This window comes from Gastrolobium bilobum, unplaced genomic scaffold (assembly GCF_033153095.1).
Source record: "Gastrolobium bilobum isolate Gb01-03AN ecotype WA unplaced genomic scaffold, APGP_CSIRO_Gbil_v1 utg54129, whole genome shotgun sequence".
Classification (NCBI taxonomy): Eukaryota; Viridiplantae; Streptophyta; class Magnoliopsida; order Fabales; family Fabaceae; genus Gastrolobium; species Gastrolobium bilobum.
In genome coordinates this window covers 1-14,719 of record NW_026899960.1, presented here as the reverse complement: position 1 = coordinate 14,719, position 14,719 = coordinate 1, and the positions used below count along the sequence as shown (strand labels likewise).

At 33.0% G+C, this 14,719-nt stretch overlaps 1 pseudogene; it reads left to right on the top strand.

Moving 5' to 3' along the window:
* The first annotated feature begins 5,756 nt into the window (after positions 1 to 5,756).
* On the top strand, positions 5,757 to 6,825 carry LOC133294398 (ESCRT-related protein CHMP1B-like; annotated as a pseudogene).
* Positions 6,826 to 14,719: the final 7,894 nt, after the last annotated feature.

Genomic DNA, 14,719 nt, shown 5'->3' with positions numbered 1-14,719 from the left:
AATCCATCTTGCAAAGAATTCTACCTATCACTCCCGCACAAAACATATTGATGTGAGGTATCACTGGATCCGGGATGTGGTGGAAGGTGGAGAGCTCGAACTCGTCAAGGTGCACACAGACCAAAATTGGTCCGACATGATGACAAAGCCGGTTCCAGCAAGAAAATTTGAAGACTGCTGTGAAGGAGCCGGATTGATGCTGAAGTCGACGCATTGAAGTCGGAGGGGGAGATTTGTTAGGCTTCCTCCTTCAATGCTAAGCCCAAGCCCATTTGAGGGGTTTCCTAAAAACCCTAACCCTAATTTCCACCTCCTCTATATATACTCATTAGTTGAGGGTAGAGGCTAGGTTAGATAAGAGAGGTCAATTTGAGAGAAAAATTGTTTGATTGTTTGAGTAAAGCTTTATGCTTTGCATTTGAGAGATCTCTAGAGAGAGTTTGAGTGAAACATCTCTAGGGTAGTTTGATTATCACCATTGTTGGAGAGGTTGAGTTAACCACCACATTGGTGTATTTGATTATTTGTAACCATTATTTTCATAGTGGATTTTTGATCTGGACTAGGTCCCGTGGGTTTTTACTTCTTCATTGGAGAATGTTTTCCCACGTTAAATCTGGTTGTGTTCTTCTTCTCTCTCTCTTGTTTTCATTTTGATTTTTCCGCTGCGCTGCCTGACCTGGTGAAGTTCAGGCAGAGGTATTGCCGAGATCCGAGATCAGGATCTTGTTGATTGACTTCCGCACAAAGGCTGCTTAGCCGATCTGAGGGAACCGAGTTTCCCCAACAGATTTGCTCCCTAATGAACCTTTGTTCAACAACAGAAATATATTACGTCCATGTGTTGTAAGTTACTGTGAAGTAATTAAATATAAGTTGTATGTATTTTCATGTTCAAGTTGATGCAATTAATCTCATCAGGCAATTATATATATTCATGTAGCTGCAATTACTGTCATCAGGCAACTCCATAATGATTGATATATCCTTTCAGCACCAATATTTCCCCACCGATGTAACTCAGCAACTATTGAGTTACATAGGTCTAAAATGATATGCTCTTGTGCGGATGCATTCTGTTTAAAAAAAAAACCAATATGTGCGCGCATGAATTAGTGGATTGAGAGACACGTTTATTGGTTGTGTGATTGGATAAATTAGAGAAAAAATCCTTATCACATAAAAGCACGTACAATTGTCGTAAGTATGTATTAGGCTTGTTTATTAATAAAAAAATATGGTGCTATGCGTATGAACGGTGGTAATGATAAGAAAAATAAGCCTTGGTAAAACAACTGGGCAAAGAAAAACAAAAGACCCCAATGGAAGGAATTCAGTAAACAAATACGCATTAACCATGATTTTCTGAATATTGAAATTTTTTATTTAGAGCATTTGGCCTATTTTAAAAGTTGGAATGAGCAATTCTGCATTACGGCTGATTTAATTGGTCTGAATCCGTAAATGTATATTACCCCTTCAGCACTTATTACATCTTCCACGATCATGAAAGTTTCTAATTGTTGAACTACTATAATTTCCAGCTTCACTTCATTGGCAGCGAAAACAATGTCAACTATTTTGGTACATGTACTAGTGGTTATGATGTATGCTGACAGTAATTGACAAATCCTTATCACATAAACGGTACTCACAATATGCTAGTGTTCATTACAATGGGCGGGGCCAAGGCAATGGGAATCACATTTCACAACTCTATGCACCTATTAAATGTGTATTCTTCTTTCAATATAATTTTCTACTTTTATTACAGCTGTGATTTGGGCTGACAAGCAGATAAGCAAAATCTATCCGACAGTAGGTACTTTGACAATGTGATGCATTCAAGTTTCATAAACGAACAGAAAGTTATGGCTGAGTTTTAATGAAACTGATGCTAGACAAATCAAATAAAGACATGACAAATAAAAGGTCCTAACTCTACATGTTTGTCTTTCCAGGAAGACTCAACAAATATTGGTTGGCTAGTCATCAAGGAAAGTGATCTTCAAAGTCATCATTGAGAAAATAGCCAATTCCTGTAATAATCCTTTCTACTTCCGGTTCAGTCCACCCATTTCCTACCATGGCACTAGAATTGGTTGGTGGTGCTCTTATTTCTTCTTTCCTTCAAGTTGCCTTTGAGAAGCTGGCTTCTGCTGAAGTTGTGAGCTACTTTCAACGAAGAAATCTCAATGAGACGCTGTTGAACAAGCTAAACAGCAACGCTGCTGTATATCAAAGCTGTTGTTGATGATGCAGAACAAAAGCAGTTCAGAAAACAACACGTGAAAGCCTGGCTTGATATGGTCAAAGATGTTGTGTTTGATGCAGAGGATTTCGTTGCTGAAATAGACTCTAAAGTCTCCAAATGCAAGCTGGAAGATGAATCTCAGATCAATACTTGCAAGGTGGAAGATGAAATACCCATTGCTTCTTTATATACCTGTCCAAGATTTGATGAAAGTGGCAGAAAACAATACCCTTGCACACAATCATCCCTAATCACAATGGGTATAATGTGTTAAGTTGTCCTACTTTTAAAGGTTATGTCTACGATGTAAACAACAAATATAGCCAATAATCAAAGGATAATGGGAGCATTTTCTAATTGTGGGAACATATACTAATTTAATCATATACCTACCAAAGGATTTCCCACATAATATTGTCGCTCTTGCTCCAGCAACAACACCCGAGTAGAACCTGCTGAATATACTTCAAAATATTAGAAGTTACACCTATGCATAAGAAGGCATACAGGTTTAGTACTAAACTAACACAATATAATCAAGGGTAACTAGGAATTCTATACTAACATGGTTTATATTTATAACAGAAGGTGAAAAAATTAACAACTTACATGACAACGGCTTCATCTCCAGTTAATTCCACTAACTACTTGAAACTTATGCCATATACATCCATTATAAATTACAAAAGCATAAATATTCATCCAAGTATTGGTAGCCATAACCACTGTCATCTATGCATGTGAATCACAGACTATTTAGTATAAAGAAAGACATCAGCTACAAATACTATTACAGATGACAATACCAACTTCAAGTTAATACTTACATGGTTCTTAGCACACAACTATAGATAAAATTTTACATCCAAGTCGTAAAGGACATGTTACATAATACACAAACAAAAATACCAGAAAACCTTCCACACTAACCAAAATGTTTCTACAGACCTTACAACTTGGTACGTTACTGCCTAAAATACAAATCAACAAGCATTCTTCGTTGTAGAAACCACAATCCCAAATACTATTACAAGTACAATAAACAAAACCATATAAAGTTTCAACAATTTATCCTTTTGTATGCAATTAACACATGTGGGTTCATCAACCCACTCAAAAAAATTACATTTTGGACCCCCTTTGAAATTAGCACATCCTAAGAACTTCCTGCCTGGGTTCTTTTTTGTCCCACTCTTGCGTACCACAGTGGTCAGACCACAATCGCAGATCTTCAAGTTTGATGAGGATAAACATGAAGAATGGCCACTACAAACACTTTGACACCCATCTCAACCCATTATCCCTTCGACCACAATTGTTTGTGTGAGACACAGAAACCCACAACAGCTAAACCCTACATCATTACCAAACACTTATTATTATTACTATACCACAGGCAGACAGTGAGAATTACTTGCATATATAAATATCAAAATGACAAAGTGTGGATATTTGTGGAGAGTTACTTGTAAGTCCAAACTTCAACATTACAAATCTCAAATTGACAAAGTGTGGATATTTGTGGAGAGTTACCTCAAAGACAACCTCTGAATGTCAATTATACAAGAAAATACAAAATTACCAGACCTTTCAAGTTCGGATATACAGCTTGCAGCGTCGTTGAGGTTCAGCGTTAGTGCCTTTCCACAGCTTCGCGATGCAGGAATACCAGACCGTGTGGGTGGCGGACGGACAGGTCTGACACAAGGCGGCCTTGGCGGTGTGTAGCTTCACTCCGAGAACCCTACTTCCAGCCCCACGGACAGAGGTGAGGGAAATTGTGCGCAAAGAAGCAAACAAACCTCCTCAGCGCTAGAGAGACAGAGAGCGAAAGAGTTGGACCCTTCCTAAATTATAACGTTGGGTGACACAAAGAAAATCAACAATATTCAAAATTTACGGGTATTTTGGTCATTTTGATAAAGATTTCCATCATTTATTTATAATCAACCAAACATAATTAGTAAAATTAATCTAACTTTTCTGTCAAAATTTTTTGCTTACCAAACATCTTTTCGCAAATTATCCCATAAAAAATGTTTTCCTCTTTTTTTTTGACAATTTTTTTTTTTCGGATAAAAACAAATTTTTCCTGTACCAAACGTCCGCTCAAACACAAACACAAATGACGAGATTTTTGAGGGAAGCGGTGAAAGTGGAGACGATAAGATAAACACAAACTAAAAACTTGGAAGGAAATAGACAGAAAGAAAAAAAGGAAAATACGATGATTTGAGAGAGATGTCCTAACTCCTAACTCCTAGGAGGTGTTTGGTTGCTGGCATCTGTTGAGATAGATGGGGAAATGGGTAGTGGGAATATAAGATATCCATGTTTGGTTGTGTTTGGTTTCTTACTTACCTATCTAAATCAAAAACCTATCAAACCAAGTTCTCTATCTATCTCTGTGCATATAGCCGGCTAAACTATCCCACAACCAGTGTGGTATTCCTAGAAAGCAACCTATTTGCTTTAACTTGATACTAATCAAAAGACCAGCATACCCTTTAACTAAGCGCACAAAAAGAATGGTTTTCTATGGTTATTTTTGTCATTTCATATTATTTTTCCATCTATATCTTACCTCCAACCAAACATACATTTTATAAAAGTTACATAATTTCCCCAGTAAAATTTTTCCCCACCAAACAACTTTTTTTTACATTTTCCTATCTATCTCACTTTATCTCACTTTCTTACCATTTCCCTATCAATTCTATTTCCCTAGTATTCAACAAATTTCTCCTCAATCAAACGCCCCGCTAGAGAATTTGTACTAGGCGCAGCCGCGCAGGGCTTACAAGTCGTACTTTTGGTTCTATTCAAAAAAAAATTGGCGCTAAATCCCCTTTGCATATCATTGGGTTGGAAGTGGATAATATAAATAATTAGGATTGATTTAATGATAAGGAATTTAGATAATTTGTATATTATAAAAAAATAGATAATATATATTTATCATTATAATCAAATTCATTTGAATTACATATACGTATGGCAGAATTAGAAGAAAAACCCAGTTGGTGCTAAAACTTCATTAACTATAATTTAGCTAGTATCAAATTTAAAAAACTCAATTAATATTAAAGAAGTGCATAATTTTTAAAGAAAATCTATGTTACTTTTAAAAATTAACTGATGCCTTGACATCAGCTAAGGCATCAACTAACATATAAGTGGCTCTGCCACTATATATACTATATAAATAACACTTCAAATCCAAAAGTTTAATTACATTTTTATCTATGTTCACATTTAATCTTGTCGTTGCATCAAAACTGTTTTTAAATCGATCCTTATACTTGAAATCGTTTTTAATTTAGTCCGTAATTGTGATACTCATTTTATGTATTTTTTTACGATTTTATTGGTTCAAATTGAAATAGTCGCGGTAAATAAAAAAAGAGAGAGTTGAGTACACTTGATTTTTGATCATCCGGTGTTCCCTATCATAAGTATTTGGAGGGCGCGGGTAGAAGAATATGCGTTTCCTCACAACTCACAAGTATCACATCATCATCCATTTCCCCTCTTTCAATCAAAATCCCCAAATTTTCAAATTCACCCAAAAACCCTAGTTTTTTTTTTTCCTTCTTCTTCTTCTACCTCTCGAGGAATTAATTAGGTAACAATGGGGAACACGGAGAAGCTGATGAACCAGATCATGGAGCTGAAACTCACCTCGAAATCGCTACAGCGCCAAGCCCGAAAATGCGAGAAGGACGAGAAATCGGAGAAGCTAAAGGTGAAGAAAGCGATCGAGAAGGGAAACATTGACGGCGCTCGAATCTACGACGAGAACGCCATCCGGAAGCGAACGGAGCAGATGAACTACCTCCGTCTTGCGTCGCGCGCCTCGAAACGCAGGCGAAGATGTCGACAATAAGCGAGTCGATGGGAACAATCGTGAAATCCCTAGAATCCTCCCTCGCCACCGGAAACCTCCAGAAGATGTCGGAGACCATGGACAGCTTCGAGAAGCAATTCGTGAACATGGAGGTTCAGGCTGAGTTCATGGAATCCGCCATGGCTGGATCAACCTCGCTTTCAACCCCTGAGGGCGAGGTTAACTCCCTCATGCAGCAGGTCGCAGACGATTACGGCCTTCAGATCTCCGTCGGCCTCCCGCAGCCGGCGGCTCATGCGCTTCCCGCCATGGACGCCGCAGACAAGGTCGACGAGAATGACTTGTCTAGGCGCCTCGCCGAACTCAAGGCCAGAGGGTAAAGGAAAGTTGAGATTTTCATTGTCTTAAGGATGATGGGTATGCACTATGTATGTATTTTCTAGTAATTGTGGATTTTGCTACTGGGAGTGGATGATTTGTGTTGTGTGTTTATTCAATTTCAACTGAATTTGTCTCTTTAAGTTATTGTGTATAAGTTTGAAGGGAAACCTTACAGATTGGATTCATGCATTTACTGTAGACTCACACAATGAATCTGATTCTTAACTCGACCTGCACACAGCAGAAGCTTTGTACCACTAGGTTTTTTTTATTTTTTTATTATTGTTGTTTTTGTGTAGAAAGAAAGCAAGTCTCTGCTAAAACTATTTTTTTATGATTGAAAGGTCACGACTTTGAATTTGGGAAGCAATATCCTTGCAAATATACAAGGATAAAGATGCATATAAGAACTGTCCTCATCCCTACTCTCGCTCTCTCTCTCTCTCTCTCTCTCTCTCTCTCTCTCTCGCTAATCGGTGTTTATGGGGAGTGATTTTTTAATTATTATTGTATAGAAGTTGCTTGTGGGGATTTCAATTCCCTTTGTCTGATGTGAAAATCTGGTTGTGGATATTGACTGTGACCATGGGAAGAGAATGCTTGTGTTTGTTTATTTTTCTGTTTAAGGGGCGGGTTCTCATTTTCAATTGTAGGATGTGGTACTGAATTTGTGAGTGTGGTTAAATGGGTCCTAGGTGAGATAGCTGCTTAGTAGATTGGTGGTGTTTTTCCTTTGGAAGTACCAAAGCAACAACATTAATTGTCTTATTGGTGATGTTGATTGATAGTTGGCCGTGTGTTTGATCTGTGGAGGTTGATGCATGTAAGGATTATAACATTCATTACTTGGTTATGCCGCATATTCTTGACCATATTGGATCCAGAGTTTGTAGTTGTCTTCAGAATGCTTCTCGTGTATATAAATCCACGTTTTCCCCCTTATAAATACCTCACTTTCCATTGAGAGTCACATTTTGCATACCATTCTTCATTGTTGTTATTGTGCTGGATTTCAGCTGTATAGAGCCAATCATGTCCTTCACCTCCCTCTCGATTCTCAGCCATACCCTGCCTGAGACTCTCTACAAGGTGATTCCATAATTGAGTTCTAATTTTTATTATCTCATTGGTTCACTGCAATATTGACATACTAAACAAACCTACTCCCTAAACTCTCAAACCGATAAAGTAGTATATAAAGAATTAAAAAGACAATCAAAAAATTTATACCCCAATAAAATAATTATTTCCAACTAACAAAGTAACAATTGTCTCTGAAAGGGCACCAGTTTGTCCTTTGTTAAATTCATATATGGTTCAAATTATCGTACGAACAACCAAGTTGCTTTCAAAGTTGCAGCCATCCCTTGCTCCAAGCGTGTTTTGGGAGAGGTTTGGATTTTTTCATGTGAAAAAATGATTATGTGGTTATGTTATTTGATCATAACTACTTATTTAAAAATTATACACATTTTTCTCTTTTATCTCGTTGGAGAAGAAGAGAAAGAAGGGGATTCAGGGGGTAAGGAAGGGATGAAAAATGAAAGGTATTTCTTTCCTCTTGTTTGAGAGTTAAAAGTCCTCCTCAAACCCCTCATATTTGGGGAACTCTAATTTTAAGGATGAGAAGGTATTTGAGGATTTTACAAAAATATTCTATTTCTTTCTTCTATTTTTTTAAACTCACAAACAAGAAAAAAATATAAGTAAAACCTTCCTATTATAGAAAAAACATCCTATGAGAGCATTATAGAAAAAATCTTGAAGTTAACATCGCTATTAAAACTTTAATACTTATTGCCTGTTTTGATCTTTTTATTTTTAGCTTCTCTTCTCCTTATAAATAAAAATTAGGTCAAACGAGTTTTGAGAAAAACTTTTATAATAAAAAGTTATTATTTTTATAATAAAAAAAAAAGTCAAAAGTCAAAAGTCAAAAACTCTTAGAAGGAGTTTTTTTTAAACTTTTATTAGTTTTTCTTGAATTGTGTTTTTTTTTTTTTTAAATGAAGAGCCATATAGATAGAGAGAGGTTTTTCTTGAAATGTATACTTTTAAGCAAAATAATTTATACAATCACCAAACACTAAGCTCCTCTTAGGCTTAAGTAACAACCAAGTTGCTTTCAAAGTTGCAGGCATCCCTGCCTCCAGTAGAGCTTGGTAGAAGAAACCATTAGCATGAAAGTACGAGGGCCAACCTGCGGTAGATAATAATGCATCCATTTGTGTTTTTGCTACGACCACAGAACAGCACCGGAAGCATGATATTTTTAGCCTTTTCTCTAGGACCTGCATACATTCAATAACAACGCTTAAGCACTTCAAATGGTGTTTATATGCAAGATTATATAAATCATGCATTTGTTGAATTCAAACCCACCCCCCTCAAAAAGTCGTTAAATATAAATAGGATTAATAATATAATAAGTGTAGGATAGATTATCATTCTTTTATATATATATATATATATATATATATATATATATATATATATTCTTTTATATATATATATATATATATATATATATAGGAAAATGTTATACTTACTACGTATTTTTCTTACTACCAAATCTTAACCGTTAATTTTCGTCAATCTAACGGTTATAATTTATTGCAAATTAATAATTAATTAATAAGTATGATCCCATAAATTACAACCGTTAGATTGACGGAAATCAACGGTTAAGATTTGGTAGTAAGAGGTAGTAAGAAAAATAGGTAGTAAGTATAACATTTCTTATATATATATATATATATATATATATATATATATATATATATATATATATATATATATATATGAGAAAAACATTTCTCAAGCTGCTTGAGACAAATTTATCTCCGGCCACCTCAAAACTACATCGTTTTGATTATTTATTTCCTTATATGTATTGATTCACCTTTGAATGGTTATGATTCCCGTTTTCTCTCTCTTCCTTTATCACCATTGATCCATCTTTGTACGGTTATAATTTAGTAGCCGGAGATAACTTTATCGTCGGCAGCTTGAGAAATGATAAGCCCTATATATATATATATATATATATATATATATATATATATATATATATATATATATAGGATGGTTATATTTACAAACTTTTTGTTTACAAACTACACTATGTTCTTCCGGAAGAACACTAGGTTACACTATATTTTCTCGGGAGTACATAATATAATTTGAAAAATTTGTAAACGGATCCTTCGTATATATATACTAGTGAATTACCCGTGCGATGCCCGGGGGAAAAAGAACAAAATATTTATCGCCCGCCGTGGTTGGTTAATCGCACTGCAAACCTTATACTTAAAAAAAACCTGTGTTTGTTATCTTATTCTATATTTCAGGTGGAAAAAATTACAGCATTGACACAGAACTTTGCAAATATCAATCATAAACAAAAATCTGCTATCGAGAGTGATCAATATTATGAAAATCAAATATAGTTATCTTCTCGATGAGTTATGTAAAAAATAAATACGCCATTATTGACTATGTTAAAATGAGGATAAGTAAAAAAAGAAAAATGCATACAACTTATTGCTAACTATAACAGCACTAATAAAATTAAGGTAACAAACAGACCGAGCAAATATGGAATTAAAAGATCAGCTTGTACCTATAATAAGAAAACACTATTAATTCAGTGTCATTCTGTAGCAATCATTGGAGGAATGAGTTCAACACATATCAAACATGTGATTTCCTATGTTTATGCATTACCAGGGACATCCTTCTACCATCATATTTATGCCTACGATACAAAGTGCAAATACTCATTAAATAAATTACGCTAATATGTTAACACCCAGAAGTAATAATCTCAGAAAAAAAAATGAGTTATTTTTTTTAGAACCCAAAAAACGTTGTCTGAAAGGGATTTGAAAGCAAATTAACCAAATAATCATGTATGAGTCAAATTTTTTGCTTAAATTGGAACAAATGTGTCTAAACAGCATCAAATCAATACACATTCTAAAAACTTGTAACAATATAAAGAACCCACAATGATAAATTTTTAAAAAACAACAGCATACATTTGGGTCCACCAAAGACTTAAAGAATGAGGTCACAATAGCTTCGCTGCTTCAAACACTTGAAACTTAATATCTTGGCTCATTATATGACTCCAAATTAATTTTTTTACGTTGACCTTAAATAGCTGGAATTTTCATTAAGAACGTTAAGTTTTCCTAGATAATGTTCCAAATCAGAACCCTACATAAAAAAACTCCTTCAAAATTAAGTATAACTCGTGCGATGCACGGGAAAAAGGAGATCTGTTTGTCTGTCTCGTAAAAGTTAATATAAATCATAAAAATATATCTCTGCATTTTATTTAAATCAATATTGTTAGCTACCTAACTCCAACTTTTTGTACATATAGAGTTGGCAAATTTTTGAGTTATTATGTTTAATATAAAATAAGAAGAGCAAAATTTTAATTTAATTACAAAAAAATATAGGTGGGTCAGTCCTCCAGTCCGACTCCACTTTGCAACCTCTAATTGTCAGCATTATGTACCAGCATGTAATAAATTTTTATATTATCCACACGTAAAAGTTCTTATATTTGCATCTAAGTTTTTATATTTTATCTCAGAGATGGACTTTCGTTTATTACAATTAGATTTAAAAAAAAATTATAAATAATTATTTTTTGCAAGGATTTGCGCTGTTTGTATTTGAAATTTTACAAATTTTTATTTAAAAAAAATTAAAATCACATTTAAGAATTTAATTAAAAGAAGAAGGACGAAATTTTAATTTAATTATGAAAATGTTTGGTAGGCCGGCCCTCCGGGCCGAGCCCAGTTTGCCACCTATAACTATTAGCATGTAATAAGTTTTTATATTTATTCACAAAAAAGGCTCTTATTCATAAAAAATAATAAATAGTTATTTTTTTGTAATAATTTGTGTCGTTAATATTTGGAATTTTATAAATTTGTATTTACAAAAATTGAAATATGAATTAGGAATTTAATTATAAAAGAAGAATAGTGGAATTTTAATTTAATTATAAAAATGTGTTGGCAGGCAGGGTGGGCAGGCCCTCTGGGCCAAGTTCAGTTTGCAACCTTTAACCATCAGCATTTTATGTAAATAATTATTTTTTGCAAGGATTTGCGTCGTTTGTATTTGAAACTTTACAAATTTGTATTTACAAAAATTAAAATCAGATTTAATAATTTAATTATAAAAGAAGAACGATGAAATTTTAATTTAATTATAAAAATGTTTGGTAGGCCGGCCCTCCGGGCCGAACCCAATTTGCCACATATAACTATTAGCATATAATAGGTTTTTATATTTATTCACAAAAAAGGCTCTTATTCACAAAAAAATAATAAATAGTCATTTTTTGTAAGGATTTGTGTCGTTAATATTTGAAATTTTATAAATTTGTATTTACATCCTCATTATAATATGAATTAAGAATTTAATTATAAAAGAAGAATAGTGAAATTTTAATTTAATTATAAAAATGTATTGGCAGGCGGGGCGGGCAGGCCCTCTGGGCCAAGTCCAGTTTGCAACCTTTAACCATCAGCATTTTATATAAATAATTATTTTTTTGCAAGGATTTGCGTTGTTTGTATTTGAAATTTTACAAATTTGTATTTACAAAAATTAAAATCAGATTTAAGTTGTCTCCTATTAAAAGATGTTAAATTCTTTTTCCACCAATATCAATTTCAAATTTCGAAATTTAAAAAAGGAGTGGGATATTAATGCACCTGTCTGCCACTAACTATTGCTGAACTATTTTCTTTGGGTCTTTTGGTTTTTCGATAAATATGAAAAAAAAACATTCAATGTTTTTCAAAATGAGGGTTAACAATTCCCATGTAGAAAATAGTGGGAATTTAATACAGTTGTCTCCCACTAAAAGATGTTAAATTCTTTTCTCACTTATATCAACTTCAAACTTTGAATTTTAAAAAAGAAATGGAATATTAATGCACCTGTCTGCCACTATTTAATGCTGAACTCTTTTCGAATAAACTATTTAGTTTAAATATTTTAAAAAAGAATTAAATATCTATTTTAGAATTTTGAATTAAATAAATTATTTTTCATTCTTTTGTTTTAAAATTTATATATCGTATGATATTTTTTCATTCATCTGTTTTAAAATTCTATATCTCGTATAATTATTTCTCATTTTCCATCTTATCATTATGAGCATTGACAACTCCTATATTTATGAGGATTCCATTCATATATACATTAACAATTTTCCATTTTTATTCATTGAATTGGCAACTCATTATTAAACGTAAAAGTGCAAACTTAAAAGTGCTTTCTAAAGAATTACAGAAATATCACAATCCCTATATAGTGTAAATGTCAGATTCTCATCCAAACCTTAGGCAAAAATCAATGTAGAAAGTAATAGTATAATAAATGAGCTGCCACCAATAATTGTCCAAATGTTTTCCCACCACTACAAAGTTTAAAATTCAAAATTCAAATTCAAAATTGAAATTTAAATGAAATTCGAGATTTGAAATAAATATTTCAGAAAATAATGAGTTATTATTAATTTGAAAATTTCAATGTAGAAAGCAGTGGGACATCGAATGAATTGTCTGCCACCAACAAATGGTTCACTTCAATTTCAATTTATTTTAATTCGATTTTTAGAGTAAATTATATATTTAGTTAATTTAAACTGTTTAGCCTTTATTTTGCAATTTAAGATCCCATTGAATCTGCTGAGCAATTACAGTGTGTCATTTCAGTTCAAGAATCAGAAAAACCACTTATAGTGGCAACGACAATTACGTTTTAGGTGACAATGATAATAAATGACATTTATAACTATTAATATTGTTTGATTTATGTCTTTACATATTCCATTAAATCTGTACATTAACTTTTCATATATGTTATCTTTACCTACTTAAATGCCATTTAAAATGACGTTTCACTCACCCGTAACTATTAGCATGTAGGTCAACAGATTGGACTTCAGCGTAAAACGTAAAAGTCCTTTTTTAAAATTACGTTTCGTGCAGTTTTTATAACTTCGCACAGATTATAATTATACCCAATTAACCCTTTTTTTTAAAATGTCATTAATCCTTGCTGCGTTGGTATTGTAAAAGTTTGGACACGGGGTATAACAATTTTTTCATTTAAATTTCAAATATATATGATCCTCCAACCATTACAACATTCACCATCTACTCGAAGTTGACACAATTCACAGTCACCTCCGAGGCTGAGAACCTAGCTAGACGTTTCAACTTCATCTATCTTATGAGCCTGTCTGCTCCCACTTCAATTCTCAAAGCCTAGCCCTCACCTACACCTTAAAACCCAACCAGCTGTCTTTTCCTTTTAATGACTTTTATGTCCTTCCTTTCCTTCAATGGTGTAACCTACGTTAGTTCCTATCTCTCATTCCTGAGATATAAGACATTATGGTCTTAGGAAAGAGAGAGAAGAAATCAATGTTAATTTTAATCATTTGTGAATTTAAATTTTATATCTAGTATAAAAGCGTAAGTAATGCTGAACTTTTTTCTTTTTTTTTTTGGGTCTTTTGATTTTTCGATAAATATAGAAAAAAACTTTAAATATTTTTTAAAATGAGGGTTAACAATTTTCATGTAAAAAATAGAGCAAATTTAATACAGTTGTCTTTACTAAAAGATGTTAAATTCTTTTCCCACCTATATCAACTTCAAGTCTCAAAATTTCAAAAAAAGAGAGAGAGAATATTAATGAACCTGTCTGCCACTAATTAACGTTGAACTCTTTTCTTTGGGTCTTTTGGTTTTTCGATAAATATAAAAAAAGCATTAAATGATTTTTAAAATGAGGGTTAACAATTCCCATGTAGAAAATAATAGAAATTTAATACAGTTGTTTCTCACTAAAAGATGTTAAATTCTTTTCACACCTATATCAACTTCAAATTTCGAAATTTCAAAAAAAAGTGGGAAATTAATGCATATGTCTGCCACTAATTAATGCTGAACTCTTTTCTTGGGATCTTTTGGTTTTTTGATAAATATGCAAAAAAGCATTAAATATTTTTTAAAATGAGAGTTAACAATTCTCATGTAGAAAATAATAGAAATTTAATACAGCTGTCTCTCACTAAAAGATGTTAAACTCTTTTCCCACCTATACAATTTTGAATTTTGAATTCTAAAAAAGAAGTGGGATATTAATGCACCTGTCTACTACTAATTAATGCTGATTTTCGCACTAACTAT